We start from the raw sequence: 13,435 nt of genomic DNA, 5'->3' as shown, positions 1-13,435 counted from the left end.
CACTTGTCACCTTTCATTTGCAAGAAATGTACCATGTAACATACAAAGTTGGACAAGATCCACTGGAATTCATGGGACACATGTCAAGTTTTGATTAACTTTAGTTCCAATATATATTTTCAAAGGTTTGTATATGCATAGTGACAATTTTGTCTTCTAATACTACTGAACATGTGGACAGAATTTAGTTAAAATTAAACTGTCTGATTATATTCTGGGAGTGAGTGAGTTGAGAATTAATTACATGCATAAGGCTGCAGTCCTCTGAGATTTGGGAGAATAAAGAAACCTTATTTTAAACTGTATTTACGATGTGGTGTGAAGTATCAAGAGAGATGTCATACAGGTTTGGCCCTGAGTGTGCTACTCTTCAACATCTTCATGACTTGGATGAAATGGCAAAGAAAAGGCTGATTAAATTTGCCAGGAAAAAAAGTGGATGGAATCACTAACAATCTACAAAATCGAAATAGTTTACAATCATTGGAACAACAGTTAGAAAATAGGGGGAAATGTATTTTATAGGGAGAAATGTAAAGTTCCTCATTTAGGGGGGAAAACTAAAATACCTTGTTATAAAATGGGATTAGCTGGTTTAACAATAGTATGCATGACAAGGATTTGCAAATATGACTACTTTGTGAACATGGCTCTCCAGTGTAATTTAATTGCTAAAAAAGCAAATGCAGTTTTATGCTGCAGCAACATAAGGAGAGTTTCCAAATCAAACTCCACTATGCCAATAATGATTAGTTGGACAGATCCAGTGAGCTGATGTATTCTGTTTTGGGCACTAAATTAAAAAAGATTCTCAACTGGCAAGAGATATCAGCAATAAGGATAATCAAAGACGGAAGCTAAGCCTACAAAGAGAATTTGAGGAGACTGCTTATGTCTTGAGGAAATACACCTGAGAGGCTGGAAATAAGTTTTCAAGTTCCCCCAAAATGTCATGCAATAGAATATAAAGACCTGCTTTCTATCATTTTGAGCATAGGACCTAGAACTATATTCTAGAAGCAATCTACCTAACAGTGAAATCAGTCCAAGAATGGAATTGTGTAGCAAGAGAATGAATTCCTTTTCCTTTGTTATTGTTAGTTGCAAAGTCATATCCGACCATCACGACCCCATGGACAATGCTGTCCATGAGGTTTTCCTGGCAAAGATACTGCAGTGGGTGGCCATTTCCTTCTCCAGTGGATCATGTTTTGTCAGAGCCCTCTACTATGACCTGCGTGTCTTGGGTGGCCCTGCGCGGCATAGCTCATAGCTTCATTGTTCTATGCAAGCCCCTTCACCACAACAAGGCAGTAATCCATGAAGGGTGATCCTTTTCCTTGGGGGTGTTCAAATGGAGACTGGACATTCATCACCTGGGGCAATTCATCACCTTGAACCGATGGCCTGAATGTCCCCTTTCAGGTTTTCCAGATCTCTCTTCTCAAGCTCATGGAACCTTTTGCAGCCCTGACAACTGAGTTCAGATATTAGGAAGGCAAAAAGGGAGCAGATTATTTTGACAGTGAGCCAGGAACAACTTTTAATTGAATTATAATACTACACTATGCCTGAAAAAAAAAAAACCAGAAAATATAGGGTTGTAAACAGATGTCCAAAAGTTCTTACCACAAATATGTAATAAATGCCTCGGCAGATAGTTATTTAAAGCCCATCAGATTTTGTGACCGAGCAATTTTACACTGGATTTGAAATAGTTACCCTGTCCCAGCCTACCTCTTCTAGCCCCTCAAACTATCTTGGATTAAAGGTCAAATATTTTCTAGACCTCAAGTAAAGTGTGTGTGTGTATGTGTGTGTGTGTATCTTTCCACAACTGATTGTCAGGCCCAGGTGACAAGAGACCTTATTATTAAATCTCAAAAAAGTTTTGTCCCAGAGCATAAACCAAATCAGTATATTGTGAGGACCCACAACCTTTGTTTCTTTTTTTTATCTACAGTGCTTCATGGCATATTCATTTTTATTAATTGCACAGGGCTTTCAGTGTGTCTTCTCCATCTGACTTCCCTTGTCAAGGGAAGATCTAATTGGATTTTTAATCCTTAGCCACTCATGCAATGCACTTCATAGAGCTCTGAGACGAAAACTGAAAAGTTCTTTCGACTGCCTCATTATGCCGACACAATTTTTCCCCCCTGTAACCTGAATCATTTGGAAAATAATGGAGCAATGGATAGATGTTGTGTGAAAACAATGTGCACCTTTCTTTAAACCCATTCCAATGCCTGAGCTTTGATGACGCTGTCAAATAATGGACTGCCATGGGCTATACATTCCCCTAATTTCAATGGCTCAATGCAGATCTTGTCTCTTCTGTTTGTTTCGGCTAATTGCTTCAAGTCCTAATAAGTTAGTGATGATGTATGTCGAGCCCAGGGACCCCGGCCAACAAAAATATTATGTCACACCAAAATTGGGGTTAAAAAAAAATAAAACCTCACTGAAAAAGATTCTGATTGTGTCATTCAAAATGCCCTGGTCTCTTCGGCTGAATCTGGTAATTGAAAGGAGATCATTGGAGAAGATAATGGATGGTTAAGTTACGCGCACACATTTTCTCCTGAGCTGGAATGCTAAGGCTACATTCTGCTGCTGTCAGGGTATTGCTGCCCATAAGAAAATGGCCTGATATACTGTTTCTACTTTTTTTTTCTAATCATTTGGCCGAACAGTATTTATTATTTAAAGGAATTTTTGGTTTTCTTTTTCGATAAATGGATCACCTGGAATGGCTTATAAAGGTATTAAACAATTAAATTGATCATTAAAGCACATTTGAAGCACAGAAAAATCTGGACATAGCAGCTGTGTCACCCACACAAAGAGATAAAATGAGCAAATCCCCCCAGCAATAAAAGAGACAAGTCCTTATTTAAAAAGTGAGGACTTCAACTGCCCATAGAACTGAAATAGCAATAGCACTTAGAATTAACTACTGCTTCAGAGTGGTTTACAGCCCTGTCCAAGCAATTTAACAGAGTCAGCATATTGCCCCCAACAATCTGGGTCTTCATTTTACCAACCTCAGAAGGAAGGAAGGCTGACTCAACCTTGAACCAGTGAGACTCAAACTGCTTAACTGGTTTCTGCAGTCAGCAGAATTAGTCTGCAATAGTGTGTTCTAACCAATGTATCACCACCTCTTTTAAAAAGGGGATAAGGGGAATTATGGATTATCTTAATTAATTAATTATAATATTATTTTTGTGTTCCAAGACTGGAACTATCACAGATAAATTTTGCCACTGAACTCAAGCATAAGAACAACTATATACCCAAAAGGAATGCATCCACATCACCACTACATCCAGGGCTGTCGGGGTGCATGTGTCAGAAAGTCAAAATGGCAGCCATGATCATGCACCTATCTCTCCACCCTTTTAACAAGCCTCAATGCACATTGAGACAGCATTTCAGTCATCTGATCAAAGTCGCCATCTCAACCTTGTTGACTCCTCCCACAACTGACCTGGGAAAGTGGACTATCCAATAGTGCACAATATAACAAGGAACAGATGAAAAGAATTTGGAAAGTGTATTGCCTTCACTAGACAGAAACATAAAGGTTAATTACATAAATATACTTTTCCAAATGCAGTACTTCGACGGGAAGCAGGAGTCAAGGAAACCCGAATCTAATCTCTGAAGAAATGCTTTTATCTACTATTGACACTATATCAGAACCTTCATGGACTGACCCATTTAATATTGATAGACAACTACAAATCTTGCTGGGAAACAGAGATCCAAAGAAATGTGACCCTTTATGCTTTTTTCAATGATGCCATTTTAATCTTAAAGTCAGATCAAGCTAGATCAAGATCCTAGAGCAAACAGAAATTGTTGCTTTCCCTCATAATACAATTGCAAATGACCAAATTTTAGTGTATAAACCAGCCACATATTTGTTTATGTTTATAACATATCAGTTTTAGATGAGTCTTACTTCTAGCTCAATTTAAAGTTTTTCATACAGCTGTCCTCAAATAAAGCAAAATCCCATATGAAACCCCATAATGCCCTGTGGGGTACCATGGAAACCATAGCCCATCTTCTCCTGTATTGCCAGTTCTACAAGGGATATCACCCACCAGTTGATTACCCCTCTTTTATCTAAATTTCCAGGGTACTGTGATAGCTTTTATTTGCACTATCAGTTAAACAATCAAGATAGATTTATTTCTCTAGTAGTTGCTAATGATTGCAAATGGTTGCTGATAGTTATTGCTGTTAGGGCACAGTTTTGTGTTATTTTGTATTATTGATTATAGTATTATTGGTCAATGACTGAAATAAAGTTCTGTCTCTCTGTCTGCTACATAAACATATTGATTAATTAGATTCATATATAGGGTATATATGTGTGTGATTTTTACAAAAGTCTGGATTAGATTATAATTCCTAGAGTTTGAGTTATTGACTTCTGTAGCAAATGGACAGATTTATATTTTATTTAACATTTTTACTACAAGATTGCTCATCATCATCATCCTTTGACATGCAAGCACTTAACCATAATTTGTTATGTAATGGTTTTTTATATCTCTAACATAGGTGCAGGTTTTTAACATGAGAAAGATAATGGGCAAAATCCACCAGGAAGTCCTTGTGAATAAACTGGGTAAATCAATGGGAACTGCCCAAAATCTATGTTGTGCTTTGTGCAACCCCACCCCCCTTCTTTTCATGAGGATTCTCATAACTCATGCCTGAGGTATATCCTGAAACAAAACATTATGTAGATAATATACCTCCGTGTCACTTTCTCCTGTTTCACAACAGATAAATGGCATTTATTTTGTCCATTATTTTTATAACATTGTACTCAATATGTATTGCACAATGCTTAAGGACAGGTTGACGGTATAATATGCTATCAAAAGAAGATATAAAAAAGAAATACAGACTATGTACAAGAGCTTCAACTGTCTGTGCTCTTGGTTTCTTTCTTGATTTTATACTATAATTTAACCCATTCAGCAGATCTTACTTTTAATCTTTTGTTTCAGCTATGTTGAAGCATTCTGTTTCTCCTGGGAAAATGAGTGATTAATTATTTACAAGCAGCTATTATTTATTATTATTAATGCAAAGCATGGCTTATCATGCCTGATAAATAGACAAATTTAATCACTTTTTACATATATCATCTGAAGGGGCACTCTGTGATGGGGAAAAAATTAGTTATATTTACTATTGTCACCAAATACATAAGCATATTGGATTTGCAGATTCATCTGCCATCATTTTAGGTAAGGGAAGTGTTAGATTCGGGCAACGAGAGGACAGACTCCAGACGATTGTGACAACAGCTCTTTATTAGTTAGGTAGTAGTGATCCAGCTGAATACGGGGTCGTGCAGCTCCCCTTTTATTCCAATCAGAACAACCCCTTGTTCCTGCCCTGGTGGCGGACCTGAGTGGAGACTACAGCAGTTTATGCAAATATCTAACACCCCTCCCCTCTTAGATGGAGTGTTCCTGTTTGTTACAAAGTCCTGTAGGTAAGCGGGTTTCTGCCTTGCTCTGGTGGACCTGCGTAATTCGGGTTGTGCCTGAACTGGTGCTTGATCGGAGTCTTCTTTTTGTTCCTCCGATCTGGTTGGGGATTGTTGATTCCGCTCACTTGGAACATGCTCCTTTCTTACGCTGGCCTCTGGTTCCACCCTCGGCTCCGCCGTGCTGTAGTCGTCTGTGATGGGAGTGCAGGGTTGTGGTGTCGGCAATCCTTCCAATTGTATGAGCTCTTCGTTTGGTGACCTCAGACTGGAATGAGTTAGGTGACCTCGGAGTTGGTTGATGTGTCTTTTCCAGTTCCTACCGTCCTCCAATTCTAACAAGTAAGAACGAGGCCTGGTGATGCCTATTACCTTTGCCGGAATTCACAGCGTCCCCCCTGCATAGTTGTGGGCGTATACTGAATCCCCTATGCTAAAATTCCGAATTTTGCTCGTGGAGTCTGGGGGCGATGTGGCAGAGTAATTTGGGTGTAGCTGGTCTAGGTGAGACCTTAGTCGGCGACCCATGAGGAGTTCAGCAGGGCTTCTTCCCGTCGTGGCACTAGGGGTAATGTGTTGAATTAGAAGATAATGGTCAACCCGTGTTTGCCAATCACCCGGGCCCATCCTAGCGAGGGCCTCTTTTGCAGCTCGCACCATTCTCTCCATCTGACCATTAGATGCCGGATGGAACGGTGCGACGAGGGCATGCCGGATTCCCTGACTTGCTAAAAAGGATTCGAACTGCATGGCCGTGAATTGGGGCCCATTGTCAGAGACTAGGAGATCAGGCAGGCCGTGTGTAGCGAAAAGTCTCAGTAGTACCTTGATGACCGCCTCTGCCGTGATCGAGGTCATCAGGACTACCTCTAACCATTTGGAGTATGCATCCACAACTATTAAAAACGTCTGGCCCTGAACTGGTCCTGCGAAATCTATGTGTATTCGCGACCAGGGTGCCTGCGGTTTGTCCCACTCCGTAGCGGGCGCTTCTGGGGGAGCTGGGCTGGATTCTTGGCACGGGTTGCAAGTGGCCACCCATTCCTCTATCTCCTTGTCCATGTTAGGTCACCAAACGTAGCTCCTTGCTAATGCTTTCATCCTTACGATCCCTGGATGCCCTACATGCAAAGCTTCTAATACATTCTTCCGCAGTTTGTGCGGTACAACAACTCGATCCCCCCACAATAAACAACCTTTCAAGACCGACAGTTTATCCCGCTTAGACCAAAACAGTTTGAATTCGGGTCCCACAATCCCTTTGAGCCACCCCCTCCATACCCAAGTTTGCACTTGTCTGATTACGTTGTCCATATCTGAAAACCTAGCAACGTCCACAGACGATACCGGTCCTGTGTCCAAACAGTCAATCAAAAGGACCGGTATTTCCGGAGTGGGGTCAGCCAATAGTTCCGGTAACGGGCAGCGGCTGAGCGCGTCCGCGTGTCCCAACGTAGAACCCGGTCGGTGTACCAGTTTGTAGGAGTACGCAGCCAGGAAAACAGTCCACCTGGTTATGCGCGGGGAGAGGGAGACCGGTGTAGGGCGGTTTCCCGCCAGTAGACCCAGCAATGGTTTGTGGTCTGTCACAAGTTCGAAATCGTGGCCGTAGAGATATTTGTGAAAACGCTTGACTCCCGCCACAGCGGCCAACGCCTCTCTGTCCAGTTGGCTGTAGTTGCGTTCCGCCGAAGACAAGGTTCTTGAGTAGAATGCGATGGGGGCTTTGTTTCCATTTGGCATTCTGTGGCTGAGTACTGTGCCGACGCCGAAGGGTGAGGCATCGCAAGTTAACACCAGAGGTAGTGTTTGGCTGTACTGGATTAGCAGAGAATCGGCCGTCAGCAGGCGCTTGACTGCGGTGAAGGCAGCCGCCTCGGGACGTCCCCAGGTCCATTTTGCGGTCTTTGCTAGAAGTCGGTGCAACGGTTCAGCAACGGTAGCTTTCTGCCTGAGAAAGACGCTGTAGAAGTTAAGAAGTCCGAGGAAGGCCTGCAACTCGGTCTGATTTCGTGGTGTGGGGGCGCCCTGAATTGCCTTAATTTTTTCGATGTCGGGTGTATTCCCAGTCCATCGATCCTGTAACCCAGGAATTCTACGCTGGGCACGTTAATTTGGCATTTTTCCTTTTTTAGGCGGAGACCCTTTTCCTGAATTCTGGCCAGAACAGTCCTAACACGCTTTAACAGTTGCTCCTCATTTGCAGCCGATACTAAGATATCGTCGAAATAAGGGACGACTCCTGGTATGCCCTGCAAAAGTCGTTCTATGATGCTTTGAAACAATCCCGGAGCAATGCTTACGCCGAATTGTAAACGGTTGCATTTAAAAGCACCCCTGTGCGTCACTATAGTTTGGGCCTCTGCCGTGGCACTATCCACTGGCAGCTGCTGATACGCTTGTGCCATGTCTAATTTTGCAAAGATTTTTCCTGGCCCCAACGAGTGCAAATTGATAACGAGTGCAATAGGTGCTGTACTACGGGCACAGGATATGCGCTCTGTTGGAGAGCGACATTAATTGTGCATTTATAGTCAGCACAGATGCGGACTGACCCATCTGGCTTAACCGGGGTCACGATTGGGGTTTCCCAGTGAGCGTGGTCCACTGGTTCGAGAATTCCTTGCTCGACTAGCTTATCAATTTCCTTATCAATTTTGAGCGCAAAAAGCACTCTCCTAGGTTTGAGTCTGATAGGTGCCACATTTGGATCCAAATTGTTTGAGATTGGTGTCCCCACATACTTACCAAGGCTGGGGCTGAACACGTCCTCGAACTCCTTAACAATTCCTTCGGCGCTGCTGTTACCCACAGCGTTGATGCCTGTGACTTCCAGCCCCAGGGCTTCGAACCAGTCCAATCCCAGGAGGCTTTGCAGTGGCGCGCTGGCTACGGTCACGGGCTGTTGGGCCGTTATGTCTTTGAACTGGACGCGGAACGTGCCTTGACCCACGATGGGGACCCTGTTCCCCTGGTAGTCGCGAAGCAGGATGTCTGGTTTCCGCAGTTGGTGCTTTTTCAGGTTTGGAATCGCCTTCTTCATCGCTGACCATGAGATGATCATCAGTGATGATCCCGTGTCGACTTCGAGCTCGCATGGGGAGTCCTCAAGGAGGACAGTGAATTTCAGCTTTTTAGGTCGCTTTGTGCGGACCTGTCCTATCGTTGTGAGATAGGTTCTTAGTGGTTCTCTCTGGGAATACTCTCTCTCAGCTGACTCCCTTGGTTCTCTCTCTGGGCATCCTTTATTTTTTCACCAAGCCCCTGGGTTGGGCTTCTGTTGGCGATAAGATGGCGGTTGCCATGTTGTAGCCGGGACTTCGCTCTGACACACTTTTGCAATGTGTCCTATTTTGTCGCAGCGCTGGCAAACAACGTCTCTAAAACGGCAGGTAGATCGGGGATGTTTCCCTCCACAGCTTGCGCAGGGCGGCAAGCGGGATTCGAATTTTCGCGCCAGTTTTGTGTGGCTACTGCGCATGCGATGGCTGTCTTCGCACTCGCTGTCCTCGGTCTCCTGGTCGGTGGCCTCGTGATGCACCCGGGTCTGTCTGGTTCCGGATTGGGGTGCGCTGTGCTGGCGTTGCAGCGTTTCTGTTGATCTGTCCGCCGATTCCGATACTCTTGCCTCATCGAGTGCGATTTGCAGGTTTAAATTGGGTTTGGCCAACAACCGTTTCTGCAAAGAAATGTCCCGCACTCCGCATATGAGGCGTTCTAGGATCTGCTCATCCAGATTCCTGAATTCGCAATACGTTGCTGCCTTCTGAAGCGCTGCAACGTATTGGTTGATGGATTCATCCACTTTTTGGTTCCGCATGTGGAATTCGTGGCGGCGAACGTGGCGGGAAGGTTTGGGCATGTAGTGCGTTTGTAGCATCTGTTGTAGCACCGTCCATGTTACCGCCTGGATGGGGGTTGGCTCCAATAGATCCCTGGCCGTCTTGAAGACCTCTCGACCACAGTAGCCCAGGAACATATTCTTTTTCCAGGAGTCCGGTACTCCCATGAGATCGTTTGCCTCAAGGAAGCATTCGAATCTCAGCATGTAGGATTTCCAATGTTCGGCTACTGTGTCATAAGGGGTTGGTGGAGCGTGCATCGCCATCTTGTCCTGCATTTGAATTTGCCACGCTGAGATGGCTGCCGGGATTTCTGCCGAATCCCGGGGCTGGATCGATTCCTTAGATTCTTGCTAGTAGATCTTCGTCCTATCTGCCTCTCGATCCCATCCTCGTCGCCAGTGTTAGATTCGGGCAACGAGAGGACAGACTCCAGACGATTGTGACAACAGCTCTTTATTAGTTAGGTAGTAGTGATCCAGCTGAATACGGGGTCGTGCAGCTCCCCTTTTATGGGGAGCTGGCAGACCTCCCGTCCAATCAGAACAACCCCTTGTTCCCGCCCTGGTGGCAGACCTGAGTGGAGACTACAGCAGTTTATGCAAATATCTAACAGGAAGAAGTAGAAATTTGTTGACAGGGTGAGCCCCATTGAGATAGTTAATATGACGTTTATGTTCAGGAGATATAGCCATATCATATATTGGATCTATTAAATTTCAAGAATTTTCAAATTTTGATTTGGTTTGGTTTTCCCTTTTCATTCTTATGAAGCAGAAGAAATAATTTCATAAACTACAATTAAAACTTGAACCGCAACTAAATAAGTACCTGCGTTAGGAAAAAGCTAAGAATAAAACTAGAAAATGTTCTATGTTGTTTCCTGAATTTTCATTTTTAAATAGGTTTAATCATTTTAAACGTGTTTTATCTTGTTGTTTTAAGCTATTTCAAAGGATTTTACTCTTAGAATAAAGACAACAAAAATAAATGTTTTGAATCTTTCTTTTTAAATTTGTAGTGACAAACCTTCTGGCAGAATGCACCAAGTAAAACAATTCCCCTGGGGGAGAGGTTAATATTTTGCTGGTGGTAGTTTGCCTTTAATATTTGTTTTCTGACCCCTTAGAGAAACTGAGGGGCAGGTGAATGATAAAAGGTTGACAGAGAATGGAATTTTGATAGCTTGTTAAAATGAAGAGTTAGCTTTTATTTGGTTTATACTGTACAACCATGGTAATCCTATTTTAGGCCTTAAACAATAATTTATATATTATTTGCTGCTTTTATATGGCACAATTTTTCAACAGTCAGAATCAATAAGGCCACGGATCCATGGGAAAGATTCACAATCCCCATACATTCCTTATTCCCATAGACTGTCCATTTCTTTACTAAAGCAATCTATTTGGTCCTCTATATGCATATTTAAAAAGTATTACTTGAACATATTATTTTTGTTATCTAAGTGCAACATGTTGCTGAATTACCAAGGAATGGCTAGACAGCTGTTGTATCTCTATGTAAAGCTCAGGACAAACTTGTAGATAATGGAAGGAAGAACCCAAAATTTAGAAATAAAATAAGTACTGATGGATAATGATCACAAAATGGTCAAAAGAGGCATGTAAAAGGTAATGCTTCCTAGGTCCATATGTAGAAGTGAGTATTCAATGGCATTGAAAGACATAATTCTTAAAGGTAATGTAGTAGAAAACACAATACAAACTATTTAGAAATATCTATTGAGATACTTATCATCTGCGAAGGATGTTTACGAAGAATCTACCATGTTCTTCTTAGAAAAATAGAACAAGCAAAATCTATTATAATTTTGGACAAATAATCAAAAAGAACTTGAATAGCAAAAAAGTCTATCGTAATCAATCAGCTCAATGTGTATAATCAGTAAGGCTATACACATTCAATTTTTTAATAGGTACTATTGCTCAAGGGTTGAAAGAAAAATCATGATGCAAGTGCTTTTGCATGGTTGGATCAAAATTATAAATATGGTGAATTTGGAAAGACGTAGCAAAAACAACCACCAAGATCTGGTTGAAGAGACAAAGCATGAAGTTCTTTATGAAAGCTTTAAGGAACTTATCTATCAGTGTGTAGTGAATTGTTTTGATTACCCAGTAAAATAAATACAGGTAACAAAAGAGCTCATTTCAAAGATTATTTCCTGTTTCATTTATTAAAATACCCCAAAATATGCAAGTATTGAATTGTAACCTGGATTGAGTTTCTTGCGATATTTCATTTCATTTCATTTAAATACAAATTATTTAGTCCCTGTTTTGGCTCAGTTTTTTTAAAAAAACAAAGGGCTTTGTATTTAACATGATAAATATGAAAAGCAAGAAGAACTTTATATGATCAGAATTTAGTCACGTGATCAGCATATTCAATTTTCTGCCAACTTTCCCCACTGACTTTGGTTGTCAGCAGTGAAGGCTTCAGATAACAATCACATGATCATGGGATGCTGCGACATCTAATTATGAACTGGTTGGCAAGCATCTGAATTGCATGAACATGATCATGGGGACATTGCAATGGCCACAACTATGAGGACCAGTTGTAAGTACCTCTTGTGCGTTCCAGAGAAGCAAAAGACAGAGATGTTTAGACAGTGCCTCTACAGAAGTTCTTCTTTAATGCTGTAAGTAGTCTGCTTTAGTTTGGTAAGATTTCTGTCTATAGGTGGGGCACACTAAAGAAAACTACTTGGAAATACATCAATGTATCTTTCTTAGTTTTTGCAGCTACACACACACATGGACACACATGTATAGGGTTTTTTTTGTGTGTGTGTACATACATGGGTGTGTATACACACAAAACATATATATTTATGATTCTCCAAAGAATTGAACTTCTTCTATCAAAATTAACAAAACTTTGATGTTCATCATTCTAGCTTTCTGATTAGATTGATGTTCCCTTTGCCTAAGCAGATGCTGACAATTATATCATATCACTCCAAAATAAGACCTGGTCTTATTTTCTTTTTGGCCCCAAAATAAGCACCAGGTCTTATTTTCGAGAGATGTCTTACCTGCTTACCTTAGGACCACCACAATCATGCCTCCCACACCCCGACACCAGTTGCTCCTCTGTCTGACTTCTTCTGTGACTACTTATGGCTCATGTGGCTGGTTGCACTGGTGTTGTTGCTTGCAGTAAGATGCTGCATGGATTATCATGCCGATGCCAACACTCACAGCAGGAGGCTGCATGGCGTATTGTGCCATTGCATGTGTGAGCAGCTGCACCAGTGCGATGAGCCACGAGCAGCAGCACTGGCACAGTGAGACTTGTGGTGTCATGCCATGCACTGGCACAATAAGTCACATGGTGGCTGGCTATGAGCAGCCGCAGAAGAATTTGGGCAGAGGTACAACAGATGACGGGGCATGGGAGGCATGGCTGTGGTCCGTAAGTGAATAAGATATCTCCTGAAAATAAGACCTGGTGCTTATTTTGGGGCATGAGCAGCAGCACCAGTTTGTGTCACTGTTCCAGATAGCATCCAGAATTAAATTAGACTCCAAGACAATGTGCTGCTCAAAGTTCCAATTTATTAAGAGGGCCATGCTGGCACATCTGTGGGAAAACCCGAATCTGAAGCTTCTTCCATTTTCCTCCCAAGTTAAAGTTCATGATCTTGCCCCCACACTCACAAGTCCATCACATGGTCCAATCTTCCACTCCCATGCTGGAAGTTCCACCCATCCAGTTCCGGTCAGATGCACAGTACCAAGACAAAGGATGACCTTTAGATAGATATAGAATATATCTATCTAATATAGATATATAGAAAGAAATTTTATTGTGGCTACATGACATTCTACTCCATTCTATTCCTCCTCCCATTTCCCCACTATAGAAAAGCATAGTAGCATAGAAGTGTGGCAGGCCAAAGATCCAAAAGGAACATGGCTGCATGCCTGACAGTGTGACAAGCCTTGCAGCATTCTGTCATGAGCAGTGACATTGGCATGAAGAGCTTCGTGGCATCATGCTGCAAGCGGCAGAACTGGCATGATACGCCATGTGGTGTCCA

The sequence above is a fragment of the Natrix helvetica genome (assembly GCF_964273705.1).
Source record: "Natrix helvetica genome assembly, chromosome: 4".
In the NCBI taxonomy this organism is placed as follows: Eukaryota; Metazoa; Chordata; class Lepidosauria; order Squamata; family Natricidae; genus Natrix; species Natrix helvetica.
This window is presented reverse-complemented; position numbering follows the sequence as displayed.